The sequence below is a fragment of the Podarcis pityusensis genome (assembly GCF_964106645.2).
Source record: "Podarcis pityusensis genome assembly, chromosome: 1".
In the NCBI taxonomy this organism is placed as follows: domain Eukaryota; kingdom Metazoa; phylum Chordata; class Lepidosauria; order Squamata; family Lacertidae; genus Podarcis; species Podarcis pityusensis.
Window position 1 is genome coordinate 95859649 of NC_138028.1, and position 14005 is coordinate 95873653.

Sequence of the window (14005 nt, forward strand, 5' to 3'; positions counted from 1 at the left end):
GGTCAGGGATGATGGGAGTTGTAGTCCAACAACATCTGGGGACTCAAGGTTGAGATGCTGCTTCAACCAAATAGCCAGCCCATGCACATCACAGAGCTGAGCTCACCAGCAATCCTAGCTTTCCCCCTATATACATGTCTTCACTACTGATAATGATCACTATTATAACTGAAGTAGCCTATGCTGAAGGCTGGAGCAAGAAGCTGGATATTGTGTGATACCTATGCTGCATGTGAGCCTCTGAGTATTTGAACCTCAACAGTGTGGTTCTGTTTCATTTGAAGCCTTGTGTTTTCAGCGGAAGAGTGGCCAGAAATGGACAGAGAAATGATTGATAGGACTGCTAGTGCCATGCATATTCACTAGCCAATCCCCGGGCAAGATTTGAGAAAAGGTGCCATGAGACTTAATGTATTGCTTAAGGTCGCACGCCTGTAACAGCTACTGTTGCTAGACACTTGTAGCTTAGATTTTATTAGTTGCCTTGGTCCCAGAGGCCATGACCTAGTTATGGGAGAGCATTGGCTTTTTAGCATTGCAGCTCAGTTTGGTGTGCCTATATTAAAAGGAGTTGCAGTTAACTGGGGCTTGCCTCATGTGGGTTCCTTGATTTGCTTTTAACTCACTCAAGTCTTTCAACGATTGCCAGTGTGGGCCCAGTGGAATACCTCACTCCAGGAGATAGGAGTATCAGATGCTGATACTGTCTATATGTTAAAAATATAAACTCACATCTAGTTCACTTTCTGTTTGGGCTTAAATTCCTGTTCTGTGCCTACTAGTACGTTTTAAAGTTGGTGTTTAAGGATAAAGAGACTGCCAGAGTATTTTACACACACACAGAGACACACACACTTGCTGCCATTATTGCTGTTTGAACTGCTTTTGGTAATGGTGTTTTTGAAAGACCAGCTTTGAAATCCATCTCTTAACACTGTTTGTTTTTCCTTGTAGTTTATGTGCAGGTCTATTCCTTTTTAGCTCTCCTCTCCTGCAGCCACTCATCATGACTGCTGATTCACCGTGTGTTTTTCCGCTCACAGATAAATCTTTTATTTACTAAATTGAGCACTGAAGCATTTGTTTGAGGGAGAATTACGGGGAAGCACAATGTGTAAACTTAGCAGCAAATTGAAGAAGAAAGGGTCAGTGAGATTTCTGTGCTTGCTAAGATGGAAAGGAACGAGGCACCTAGGAAACCAGGGAGCAATCACATTGCTCCACTGTGCATTTTACAGCCTTATGGAAGGGGGGAAGGAGAAATTGAAACATATATTAAGAAGGCTGTCCAAGTTGGTCATGAGAGAGGACATTTGGTTAATCAGGGGAAGTATGCCAAAACTACAAACATGAAAACAGCAAGAAGCAACCACTATGAGACCGTGTCCAGAATTCTGTTTTCTAAGGTTGAGAGGAATCTCAAGCTCATAAAAGGACTGAGTATAGAAAAGGGCAACCAAAATGATCAGGGAGATAGAGCAGCTCCCTAAAGCGGGATAGTATTTCAGACAAGACCGTGTCCAGAATTCCTTTTTCTAAGGTTGAGAGGAATCTCAAGCTCATAAAAGGACTGATTGATAGGCAACCAAATGATCAGGGAGATAGAGCAGCCTAAAGCGGGAGAGTATTTCAGACATTTTAATCTAGAAACAGGTTATTTATTTTATGTTATTGGCTTAAGAGATACTCATAAATTACCCCCAAAACAATCCTGGTTGTTTCAGGAGAATCATCCCTCAACAAATATTGGATTACAGACTCTTTGTAAATCGGTATTTTAAGCTGTATGGGAGTCACTAGGAGATCTCTGCAAAGGGTGTCAAGAAGAGAGTAATCCAGAATTATGTGATGTATTGTATCTGGTGTTTTCTTATTACCGGAGCAGAATCTGTTCTGGAAGGGATTAGTTAAGGTTAGTTAAGAGGCGACTTCCTTCTCCCATAAAAGAGGCTTCTGTTTTTCTGCCTCATTTGCAGGTTGCATTAGAATTCTTGAAAGGTGCATGGACTGAGCTTACCTCATTGGCCCAGGGTGGATTGTGTTGTTCTCTTTCCATTAAGCATTTGTCCAGCGTTCTGCACGTCCTTGTCTGGGAATGCCCCACAAGACAAGTTGCCTCATGATGTCTCCCCCTCCAGCAGGTAGCCAGAGACACCAGCTACTAATCACACCTGAGGTTTCTGCACTCACTTATTTTGTTTGTTATAGAAGTCCTTCCTTTTACCTTTTAAAGGCTCTATTGCACCCTGATTTCTTTAAAAGCTCCTGGCTGCTGGCTGTTGTTAACAGCTTCCCATGCCCAGCCAAAGATGCCATAGCACCCAGGAACACTGCAAAATGCAGGCCACGGGTGTGGTGACATGGAATGCAAGACAGGATACTATAAAAAACAACAACCTGCCATCTTGAAAGTAAGGTGGATGCAATAAAATTTGTATTGCTTTCACCCCATTGCTGAGTAACAAGAGATTCACATAAGAAAATAGAGGAAAGATTCACATGGGGGGGGGGAGATGGGTTTTACTTTTATACTAGGTAAAAACACAATTTTCAGTGTCCCATCCATGTCCCATCATGGTTGCTGCTTTGATCCAGTAGTTTCCAGTCTGGTCTGAGGCCTAGAGGCACTGAAGTATCAGTATTCAACATTAGCTTGCAAGAAGGCACCCGGATTCAGTGCGAGAAACTTCTTTCCATCAAAACAGCTAAACCTTAAGCAGTATGTTTCCTTCGCAGACTAATAAAACTGAATACAGTATATGTATTCCTTTTCAGTGGTTACCCAGGATGTGACTGAGGCTCAAAGTACACATTTCGCATCAGCGCTTTTAACAGTAGTCATTTAAAAAGCAAGACATCATGTTTTATGTTAGTAGAGAAACAACCAGAAATGCTCAGCCCCATTTCATGCCCAAATTACCAATCATCCATTCTCCTCCCCTCAGTGGCTATTCTTTCCCCACTTCTGACCACTCTTTCCCCATTATTTTCACAATTTCACCTTGTCGCATTTCTTGAAGGCCACATTGGCAATGGTGAGAAGGGTGATTCTGGTTTCTAACAGTACTTGTGACATACACTAGTAGGTAGCTTCTGAAATATTGCTTGAATATCTTGTTATTTCACCTCATCCCCTTATATTTTCTTGTATTTGGCTTCTCCCGCAGAAGATGTTTCACTAGACTTAGATGTCTCCAATTTCACCTTGAATGACAGCTCAAGATGTTCTGCAGGCTTCCTTAATGTATCAGGAAGCCAATACTCAATAGGACTTCGTTTCATTACATTCTAGTTTCTGGGGAAAGAGTTCAGTATTTTTGCACCTTTATCACAAAATTCGTTTTCTCTTTCCATTTTCTTTCCATCCTACTTTGTCTTGTATGAAAGTGATTCACATCTCTCCGAACTGAAAGAGATTTATTGGCAAGAAGCAGAGATTCCAGCCTTCTGTTCATTAGCACCTGTGGAAATGAGAGAAATGTCTAGTCACTTTAATGACTGAGGCTTCAACATACCTTTTAGTATGAATACATGGACAACAAACCTTCCCTTTCTCCCCTCCTCCTCCTCCTCCTCCTCCTCCTCTTCCTTAATGTCTATTGCTGCTTTGGACATGGAAATTCTGCATTTATTATCATTTTCACGCCACCAGCCACTGAAAGGATCTCATTACAGTCAGAGTTACACCAAGGAGGGAGAGGAACATTGTCTCTTTGTCATATCCTCATCTGTAAAAAGATTCTGGTGACATGAAAATGATTAAGCGGTGACTTATTTGTCTTTCCCACTTATTTATTCTTCTTCCTATTGAGGAGAGGAAGGAGGGTGTGTGAAACTGTGTTTTTAGAGATGCAGTGGTTCAAAACTCTTTCTAAATACGCAAATGCTTTAACTGTTTTTATAAGTGCCATTGTTTTATATGTGTTTTATTGCATTCTGAAATTGCTTTGAGATGCTTCATAGGAAGCCATTCAGGAATGAAATAAATAAGAGTAATAACAATAAATAACCTCCTGCCCTGTCACCTTTAAAGAATTGCAGTGATTTAAAAGCAGACTTGAGATATTCTTGTTAGTAGTGCTCTTCCCTCTTAAGTTTCTGCCAGCAATTTATAATTCTTGCATTGGAAATCTCTCTTGTGCCGCCCCCTTGTATACCCTTGCTGCCCCTTTAGACTTAACCTTGACCTTAACTATATGGTGCTGGAAATCGAAAAGCAAAATAACATAAATTTCTTTAGACTCAGCATTCTGTTGCTGTTGTTGTTTATTTTTTACAGTGGATGACACCCCCATTCCCACTACCCAATACTACAGTTAGTGATACAGGACTTATATAACATTAGGCCCCCATTGCCCATGGCTCCTTCCACCTCCCAACCCTTCAGGTCACTGGTGTCTGAAGTTCCATAACTTACATACCGTAGAATTGACAGCTGTCATTTGTTACAATCTGACTATTCATATATATATGGGTGTGATTCTTTTAAATAATATATAGCTTGTTACATATTTTTGTTTTTTATATTGGAAACTGCTCCATGACCCTTTGATGAAGGGCAGGAGAGTAATTCAATAAATCATAAATAAATAAAATAGAATACCTACAGAATGTATTTTCTCTCCCTGGGATTTGGAATGCCAGAATAATTAAAAATGATAGCTACAGACATGGAGAGGTCTTTGATTCAGTTTGCATTTAAAAGCGACTGTAGCAAACTTGAAATACAGTAATCTTTTCCACTTCTCTGATGTGATGCAATTCTCCAACCAACCAACCAAAGTTTGAAAAAAAAAAGCTTATTTTAGTGAAAAGTGTGCATAAAAATACATATATTAGTGAAAATAGCCTTTAAAAATGCGGGCCATTCAGAAAAATTGCTTGCAAATATCTGTACATTAGTCAGAACTGCATATAAAGCAGTATTGATTGGGAGAAATTTACATTAAAATGCTGATCAACTATCGTGAGGATTTGATTTTAGGAGATTGCTGCAGATATCCGGAGAAGTGAATATTAAGTCTGGAGAACCAGAAGTAGTAGACACCACACCTAGAGACAGTGAGCATAGGACCTGAAGACGAATGTCGTTTTTTTAACCCACATGAAATGCTTGGAGTTAGGTCTGAAGCAGAGCCAGCACATGGGAGGGTATTGAAAGTAGAGCTTAGGGAAGGGCCATCGCTCAGTGATGAGAGCATCTCCTTTGCATGCAGAAGGTGCCAGGTTCAGTTCTGAGCATCTCCAGATAGGGCTGGATATCTGCTCTGTCTGAAACATCAATGTAGACATTACTGGGCTAGATGGACCAATGATCTAATTTGTATAGGACAGTGTGGACTTCAAAACAGGCAAAAATATATCAAGTGAAGCTTTTCCACAGAGCCTGATGAAAACGTGTTGCTGCCTGAAGTGAAGAGCAAATTGGGACTCCCGTCCCAATTATGATGCATAGTACCAAAGGCCAGGCAAGTTATTTTGGCCCCTGAGGCAGAAAATCCCTACTTTCCTCTTCCTGACAGTAACATTATAGGAATAATAAATTCAGTAACTAACCATTTGCTGCCTGCACTTTGGTGACATTCAAATTCATTCCTGACAGTAACATTATAGGAATAATAAATTCAGTAACTAACCATTTGCTGCCTGCACTTTGTGACATTCAAATCTGCGTACTGTCCACACTAACTGGAAGAGGCTCTCCAGTGTTTCAGGTGTGTGTGTGGGGGGGGGGAGTATTCCCAGCCCTACCCAGAGATAAACCAGGGATCATTAAACAGACTAGTCTGGGGTATTCCTAGGACTCAAACTACAGGTTGATTTGCAGATAACATTATTATCTGATAATTGCTGAACATGAAATGGCTGTCAAAGGCGCAACTCCAGAGGCCTTAACAAAAGTTGACAAGTCTACCTGGAACAGTGGAGTAAACAGTGAAATTTCTCAAGTTTGCTTTCAAATCACTGCAGTTCTCTTAAGTTATTAAGGCAGGGTCCTTGAGATATTGTGGTCCTGAGCTGTATTCACATCCATTATGGCTTTGTGAGGTGGGGGAAGGGGGACGAGTCAAATTGCAGGTGTCTGTTCATAACTCCCTGCATTCTCCAATTCATCTGCTCCTCTCAGTTCATGACTCTTTGCTTTAAAGTGTGAAGGTGGTCATTCTCCCCACCCCCACCCCCTATTTGTCCTCTTCTTATTGTTCTCACAGTGCACTAGTTCACTAGTAGGTTTTATTACATGCAGACAGATATTTGCATTCCTCTCTCCTCCTGATCTCACTCCAGGGGATGTAAAAACAACCACTTTTGGCTTGCTATATCATACTGCCACCAAGGTAAGAAAACTGACATCTGCTTTAAAAAAATATCCCAATGGAAACCTTCAAGTTTTGTGATTAATAAGGTGCTGTGTGGAAATGTGGTGGCGTATTAGTTGTTTTGCAAGTCAATCTGTTCAAGAGCCACAATCCTAAGCACGCATACTGAATAGTAAGCCCCATTGAACTCAGTGGGATGTCCTTAGGATCATGCAGTAATAACGCAGCAAAATGTAAATTCCATGATTTAAATGGAAGTGCCACATTTCTGACAGTTTCGATTAGTCTTAGCGGTTTTCTTACTCCTAGAAATGGTGTGTACCACCACATTTTTTAAAAATGTGCAAGAAGAGCATATGCCAAAAGACACTGTCCCCTGAGGCTTTCATATTATTTTCTTGCATTTTCTTGAAATAAAATGCATCAATCATGCGCAGGCAATTATTTGACAGTTTCTTTAAACATATTTCTAAGCTTTCTTAAAGAACAACAGTTAACATACCAAAAGCCCATTGGTTTGATTCATAGGCTAGTTTCCGAATGAGGTACAATATGCACAGAAGCCCTTTGACTCTGTAGTGGCTGAAAAGTGTTCTTTGACCCCTTCCTTGCCTTGCCCTCATTCACCCTCTGACACTATAGCATCTGCTCTTGCACTGAAAAACAAGGAAGTTACCATCTGAAATTATTCTCTTTTCATGGCCTCTCTAAAATTGGCTCCTTTGATTTTCAAGTTCTCTTAATTTCAGTAAAACGCCGCGATGACAAATTCTGATAAGTCTGTCTTTTGCCTTTCTCCACCACTCTGAACCTGCAATTTTACCAGCATGAGCTCTTAATTACTTTCTCCTCCTACCTTTATCTAGGAAACTTTCTTCTGTTCCCTCTCCACTTCCCATCCCTTTTCAAGATGCCACCATGCTTCGTCTTAAGCTATATGCCTTCAAATAAGATCTGGATGGCAGAATATTAGCATAATAGCTTGCAACAACCAATGGTCAGGCCAAGAGAGTATTTGCATCTGAGGAAGGTCAAAACAGATGCTCTAGGAGGGGGGTACTTAAAAGCTTAGAGACCCAGAAAAGGGAGTGGGATACATGCCCCTTTTTGTGATGTAATAAAGGGTAATAAAAAATGCCCCTTTGTTTCTTCTTTCTTGCCCTGAAGGCATTTGTATTTATTTTTTTTCTAATGGATGTGATTTCTCTGAAATGCTTGTGAACACTTTATCCTTTTCATATTGTATGTGATATTCTCTTTTCAGCTTTCCCCTTATAAATACATGTCCTTTTTTTGGTTGTCCTACATTTCCCTTGAGTGTAGGATGTAAACCTTTACTATGTTTCAGATATGTGGATTACTCTGCTTAAAATTTTTTGCTGTCATGGCAGTGTTATATATTGTCAAACATAAAGCTGAAGAGAGGAGGAACTATAGGCCAATTATTCTGCTGTTGGGATGTATATAAGCAGAACTCCATCAATTTCAGAAGTGGTTACTGGGTTATATTTGCTGACGAGCTAGATATAAAAATACAAACCAAACCATATTCGGTGATTGTTGCCAGCAACACTGGAGGGGGGAGGGGAGAGAAGTGAAATAAAACTTAGCTTGGGGAAACTCTCTCCTATGCAAGCATATGGAACTGAGTAACCACAGACAAATAATATATCCTCAATTCTAAGGAGAATGACACCATTTTCCATAGAATTAATATTCTAATTTATTTAGCCCTTCATTTGTTGCTTTAGTTTATATTTGCTGCCCTTGAATCATACTGAAAATTCTGTGTTAGGCTTTTTAAAAAAACCCACGCTGAGAGACCTACTCGCATATATTTATCCATTCATTTTGAATGGAGGCCTCGCACTCATCTGCTTTGCTCTTGTAGCCTTGAATATGAAACACTGCTGAGCTCTTAACTCTGTTTATCTTGAAATGTCCTTGCCTCTTCTGTGGTGTTATGCGCATTTGTGTTTTGAGTAGAAGATAGCTGAACTTTCAACAGCCACCAAACAGATTTATTTTCTCAGTCTTCCTGGAAGGGGGAACATGATCCACTGCAATGTTATGACATCTGCTTGCTTTCCCAGAGCTTACCTGCCTGCAGTAATTCAGCTCAGTTGAGTAGTTAGGAGGAAAGAAAATGTCCTCATGGCTGGGTAAACTCTGGTCTGGTTTGGATGTTCATTCGCAGCTTCAAAAACTGTGGTTTATGACCTTTGGGATGATCATGGGCTCGAAAAGCTTCTCTCTCCTTTTTCTCCTTGTCACCTCCTGGCTCTGGCATGGAGACACAATGAGTCTAGTACAAAACAAACCTGGATTTCTTATCCAATGTTAGAACACAATGAGAGGAGAGGTGTGGTGTGGTGTACTAGGGCATCTGTGTGGAGGGCTTCTGTGTGTGTATGTGTGTGTGTGTGTGTGTGTGTGTGGAGAGGAGTGCATGCAAGGCTCTGGGTCAGGAATCATGTGTCTTATTTTTTTCTTGCATTATACATATACATCAATGTTGCATTCATATGCCACAGTCTGTGATGTAATAAGGGATTACAGCATCTGTGGTGGACTTCTTTTTGTTGAACTGTCAACCCCCCATTCCCAATGATGTATGGAAAATGCTGCATCCTTGGAGAATGAGTATGTAGCTTTGAGAGTAAAAACAAGACATTGAGCTGTGGCTGACCAAAATATGCTCATAAAAGCAATAAGATATTATTTTATGGTTACATCTTTTAAACAAAGTGAGCCATTAACAGTAATGAAGGAAATGGAGTGTAGACAGAACTGGCTCAGTCTCAGATAGGTGGAATCCATTGTTTGTGCCTGTTAATGCAACTGAAAATGGAAGTCCATCTTTTGCAAACACCTAGTCTTTGAGTATCTTGACACTGGCTCCGGATGTAGGTTGGATGTGGGGATTCGGTTTCTCTGTTACTGCCAAATGAGTCTCCGATGAGAACAAGGTTAAGCTATATAATGAAGAAGTAGAGTCCATGCATAGAATAGTCGACTAGTAAAATAAGGAGGCATCTGGAGTAGACTGTGTAAGCAGAGGAGACTGGGAAGTTGTTTGGAATTCAATAAGTGCTCACATAGATGAAAATATTACCTGGCATATGTTGTGGGAAAGGTCAATTATTTGACACCAGTTCTGAGGAAAGTACCATGAAAAGACTGGGGGGAAAGCTCTGAACTGCTCGTGAGTGAAAATCCTATTTCATGCTGTGACTAGCCTTTCAACCCAAGGGAGAACCCACCAAAGGCCACCATCAGAACTAGCTGTGCAGTACTGTTCATTTTCCATGGTAGAAGAAAATTGCTTAGAAGAAAATTCCTTCACTTACTGAAGATGGTGTTGAACGATGGGGGTAATTCAAAGCTTTGCATGTACAGGGGCCTTTCTTTTGTTTCTGTTTAATAAGGGAATGTTTCATGTGCCTTTAGGAATATCCTGCTCTGCATACACAGAGTTACTGTGCTCATGGAAGAGTAAGTCTCAATGTGGATCTCAGCCAATCATTACATAAACTTATAGTAACTGACAGACATTTTTCATTCATAAATATGAATATTTATAATATTTGGCAGCATTGAAGCATCTCATTTTTGACAGTGTATTCTCAACCAGCTATCTATAGAAAACAAGCCATTAAAAAAGTAAGAAAACCATTTGAGAAACTTCATGTTCTATTAGTTAAATGGAAGGTATTTATGCCTCTCTCTTTTAAACTGTTGCAAAAGAAAATTGCATCTTCTTTTGTGATACAGCTTCTTTCTATGCAGTTTAAACACACCCAGTAGATATTTAAATAGGACACAAATTCTAACACTCTAACACTTAGGGAACTTCACGGGCAGAATTTGTGCAGTGCATATAGACAAAAATATATAGCAATTAAAATGAATACAATTTACAATAGAATCACCAAATAAAATTCTCACAAAACACACACACACAACCAACATCAGAATAGCAAAACAGTGGTACAGAAATTCAGTGCACAGCAATGTAGAAGAAGGGGAGGGATCCCCCTCAACCAAAGTGTCTCTTGTCAGTCTGAAAGAACTCTAGGAGCTTAGACTATATGGAATGAATGTGCAGCAGAAAATGAAACCTAGGTGACCAAAGACATTAGCTGCCTTGCCTATTCACTGTGGAACTCATTCCATTAGAAAAGAAAAACTAAAAATAAATATTTACATTATATCCTCTCATTTCTAAATAGCTGAAAATCCTTATTAAGCTGTCCCATCTGCTGCTTACTGAAGATGTTCTCAAATATCCCTAGCCTTGGCTTAGAGAGAAAAATGACTATATGAACCTCACAACTGAATCAATCAATCTTACATCTTGTTAGAGCTACCACCACTATAAATGAAGGATTCTGTCATTCCGCCATCCACCCAAAGCTATGAATGATTTGGTTTCTGTCTGATTCTATCTTAGTCCATCAGTAGATAGGTAGATCTACTGTACAGTAATTAAAATTTTGCAATAGCCTTTTAAATATGCTGCTAGGTTTTCCTTATGAGTAATGATTTAACTATCAGTTAAATAGTTGTTATTGCTCATTTTCATGTGCAGCATTTTATTATTTGCAGAAAGGTATCAAATTGTGTATGTAAATCATAATGCTCAGGTGGCTGCATTGATTACCTAATGATCAGCATTTTTAAAAGCTTTTCAGAAGAGATTGTGTACATCAAAGAACAAAAAATTTGCCCAAAAGGAAAATTATGAGCAATTAAGTTTTGGGAATATATTTGTAAAATCAATTTATAATAATAGGTTGAAGAATTCTGCTGAAAACTGAAAAGGAAACAGAAATTATGGCAAAAACTGAAATGCAGAAGAACGGGAACATCACTGATTATGATGAAAACAAGCTGGAATAGAAGTCACTGCCTTCTTACATCTCTATGCATAACGTACTCATTGTCCACGGTTAATTCAGGATTCTCACTACAGAGTATCTGTACACTATGGTATAAGCAAATTTTGGCATAGCAATGGCTACTGATGCTTCAATACAGTCCTGGTAGAGGCATGAGGAAACAGCTACATTTTCCAGCAGTACAGTGGTACCTCGGGTTAAGAACTTAATTCGTTCTGGAGGTCCGTTCTTAACCTGAAAATATTCTTTTTTTAAAAAAAAAAAATATTTATTCCAATTTTAAAATTACAGAAAAAGAAAATAGTAAAGAAAAAACAAAAAACAAATCACATACATCTTACAAAAGGCAAACAGTAAAAAGAAAAATACAAAAGACAAAAAATCACAATAAAAAATAACAAAAATCAAATTAAACCATTACAACCGTCTTCCCATTTACTTGTTTCCATGACTTCCTCTCACCTCTCTGCTTTGTATTCTAATTTGAATCGTATCTCCAGCAAATCCTTCTAACCTTCTTTTCATTTACTTATTTTAACATTCGAAAGTATTTAATTCTCCTCTATCTTTATTTTACACTTCATATTTACTTATTCCATTATACTCTGTCTGCCAATACGATCTAATATTCTTCTCCAGCCTTTTCTAACATTCTTTTATATTACAGTGTTTCTGAAGATATATTTTAAATTTTTTCCAGTCTTCTTCCATCGACCCTTCTTCCTGATCTCGAATTCTGCCGGTCATCTCAGCCAGTTCCATATAGTCTATCACTTTCCTCTGCCATTCTTCTCGGGTAGGCAATTCTTGTGTCTTCCAGTATTTCCCAATAAGTATTCTTGCCGCTGCTGTCGCATACATAAAAAAATTCCTGTCTTCCCTTCGCACCAATTGGCCGACCATGCCCAAGAGGAAGGCCTCTGGTTTCTTCAAGAAAGTATATTTCAATACCTTTTTTAATTCATTATATATCATTTCCCAGAAGGCCTTGATCTTTGGGCACGTCCACCAAAGGTGAAAAAAAGTACCTTCATTTTCTTTACATTTCCAACATTTATTATCAGGCAGATGATAGATTTTTGCTAGCTTGACTGGGGTTAAGTACCACCTATAAATCATTTTCATTATATTTTCTCTTAAGGCGTTACAAGCCGTAAATTTCATACCTGTGGTCCATAACCGTTCCCAGTCAGCAAACATGATATTATGCCCAACATCTTGCACCCATTTAATCATAGCAGATTTAACCATTTCATCCTGTGTATTCCATTTCAACAGCAGATTATACATTCTTGACAGATTTTTAGTTTTAGGTTCTAACAACTCCGTTTCCAGTTTAGATTTTTCCTCCTGGAAACCAATCTTTTTATCTAGGTTAAAAACCTCCCTTATTTGATAGTAGTGAAGCCAATCTCGAACTTTAGTTTTTAATTTATCAAAGCTCTGCAATTTTAATTTATCTCCAACTTGTTCTAAAATTTCACAATATTTTGGCCAGTTTGTCTCCATATTTGTTTTTTTCAATGCCTTTGCCTCCATTGGTGACAGCCACCTTGGCATTTTACTTTCCAACAAATCCTTATATCTCACCCAAACATTAAATAATGCTTTCCTGACAATATGATTCTTGAAGGCCTTATGCGCTTTGACTTTGTCATACCATAAATATGCATGCCACCCAAACACATTATCAAAACCTTCTAGATCTAAAATGTCCACATTTTCAAGAAGTAGCCAATCTTTCAGCCAACAAAAAGCGGCTGATTCATAGTAAAGTTTAAGATCTGGCAGGGCAAATCCCCCTCTTTCCTTCGCGTCTGTTAGTATCTTAAATTTTATTCTAGGCTTTTTGCCCTGCCAGATAAATTTGGAAATATCTCTTTGCCACCTCTTGAAACAGTCCATTTTATCCACAATTTGTAATGTTTGAAACAAAAACAACATTCTAGGCAATACATTCATCTTTATCGCTGCAATTTGGCCCAACAATGATAACTTCAATTTTGACTATATTTCTAAATCCTTCTTCACCTCTGACCAACATTTTTCATAATTATCTTTAAACAGATTCACATTTTTGGCAGTCATATTCACCCCTAGATATTTCACTTTATTAACAATTGTTAATCCTGTCTCTTTCTGAAACCTCTCCTTCTCAATCTCTGTAAGGTTTTTCTCTAATACCTTAGTTTTCGTCTTGTTTAATTTAAAACCTGCTACTTGACCAAATTCTTGGATTGATTGTAATACTCTTTTTGTGCTAGCTTCTGGCTCCTGTAATGTCAAAACTAAGTCATCAGCAAAAGCTTTCAGTTTGTACTGTTTAGCTCCGAGTTGTATACCTTTAACCAATTGGTCTTTTCTAATCATATTGAGCAAAACCTCCAGGACCTAACCTGAAACTATTCTTAACCTGAAGCACCACTTTAGCTAATGGGGCCTCCTGCTGCTGCCGCGACGCCGGAGCACAATTTCTGTTCTCATCCTGAAGCAAAGTTCTTAACCTGAGGTACTATTTCTGGGTTAGCGGAGTCTGTAACCGGAAGCTTCTGTCACCCGAGGTACTACTGTACTGAGATGCTTCAGCCTTAGCCTGTGAACTAGTATGAACTTACTGGGAAAGAGTTATGGCTCAGTGGTGGATCATCTGCTTTGCATGCAAGAAGTCCCAGATTCAATCTTGAGGGGGCTTTGGGAGTACCCCCTACCTGAAAAAAAAATGAGTTAACCACAATACTCAGCTACTTGGACCAGTGGTCTGACTCGGTATAAGACAACTTTCCT

The 14005-nt window shown here is 39.0% G+C and overlaps 1 long non-coding RNA gene across 1 annotated transcript; it reads right to left on the reverse strand.

Moving 5' to 3' along the window:
- Positions 1 to 1738: 1738 nt before the first annotated feature.
- Positions 1739 to 13926, reverse strand: LOC308474294. Its single transcript, XR_013984644.1, has 3 exons — positions 13837 to 13926; positions 8421 to 8603; positions 1739 to 3461 (listed from the first exon to the last, which is right to left on the reverse strand). It is a non-coding gene; the product is annotated as an uncharacterized lncRNA (long non-coding RNA).
- Positions 13927 to 14005: the final 79 nt, after the last annotated feature.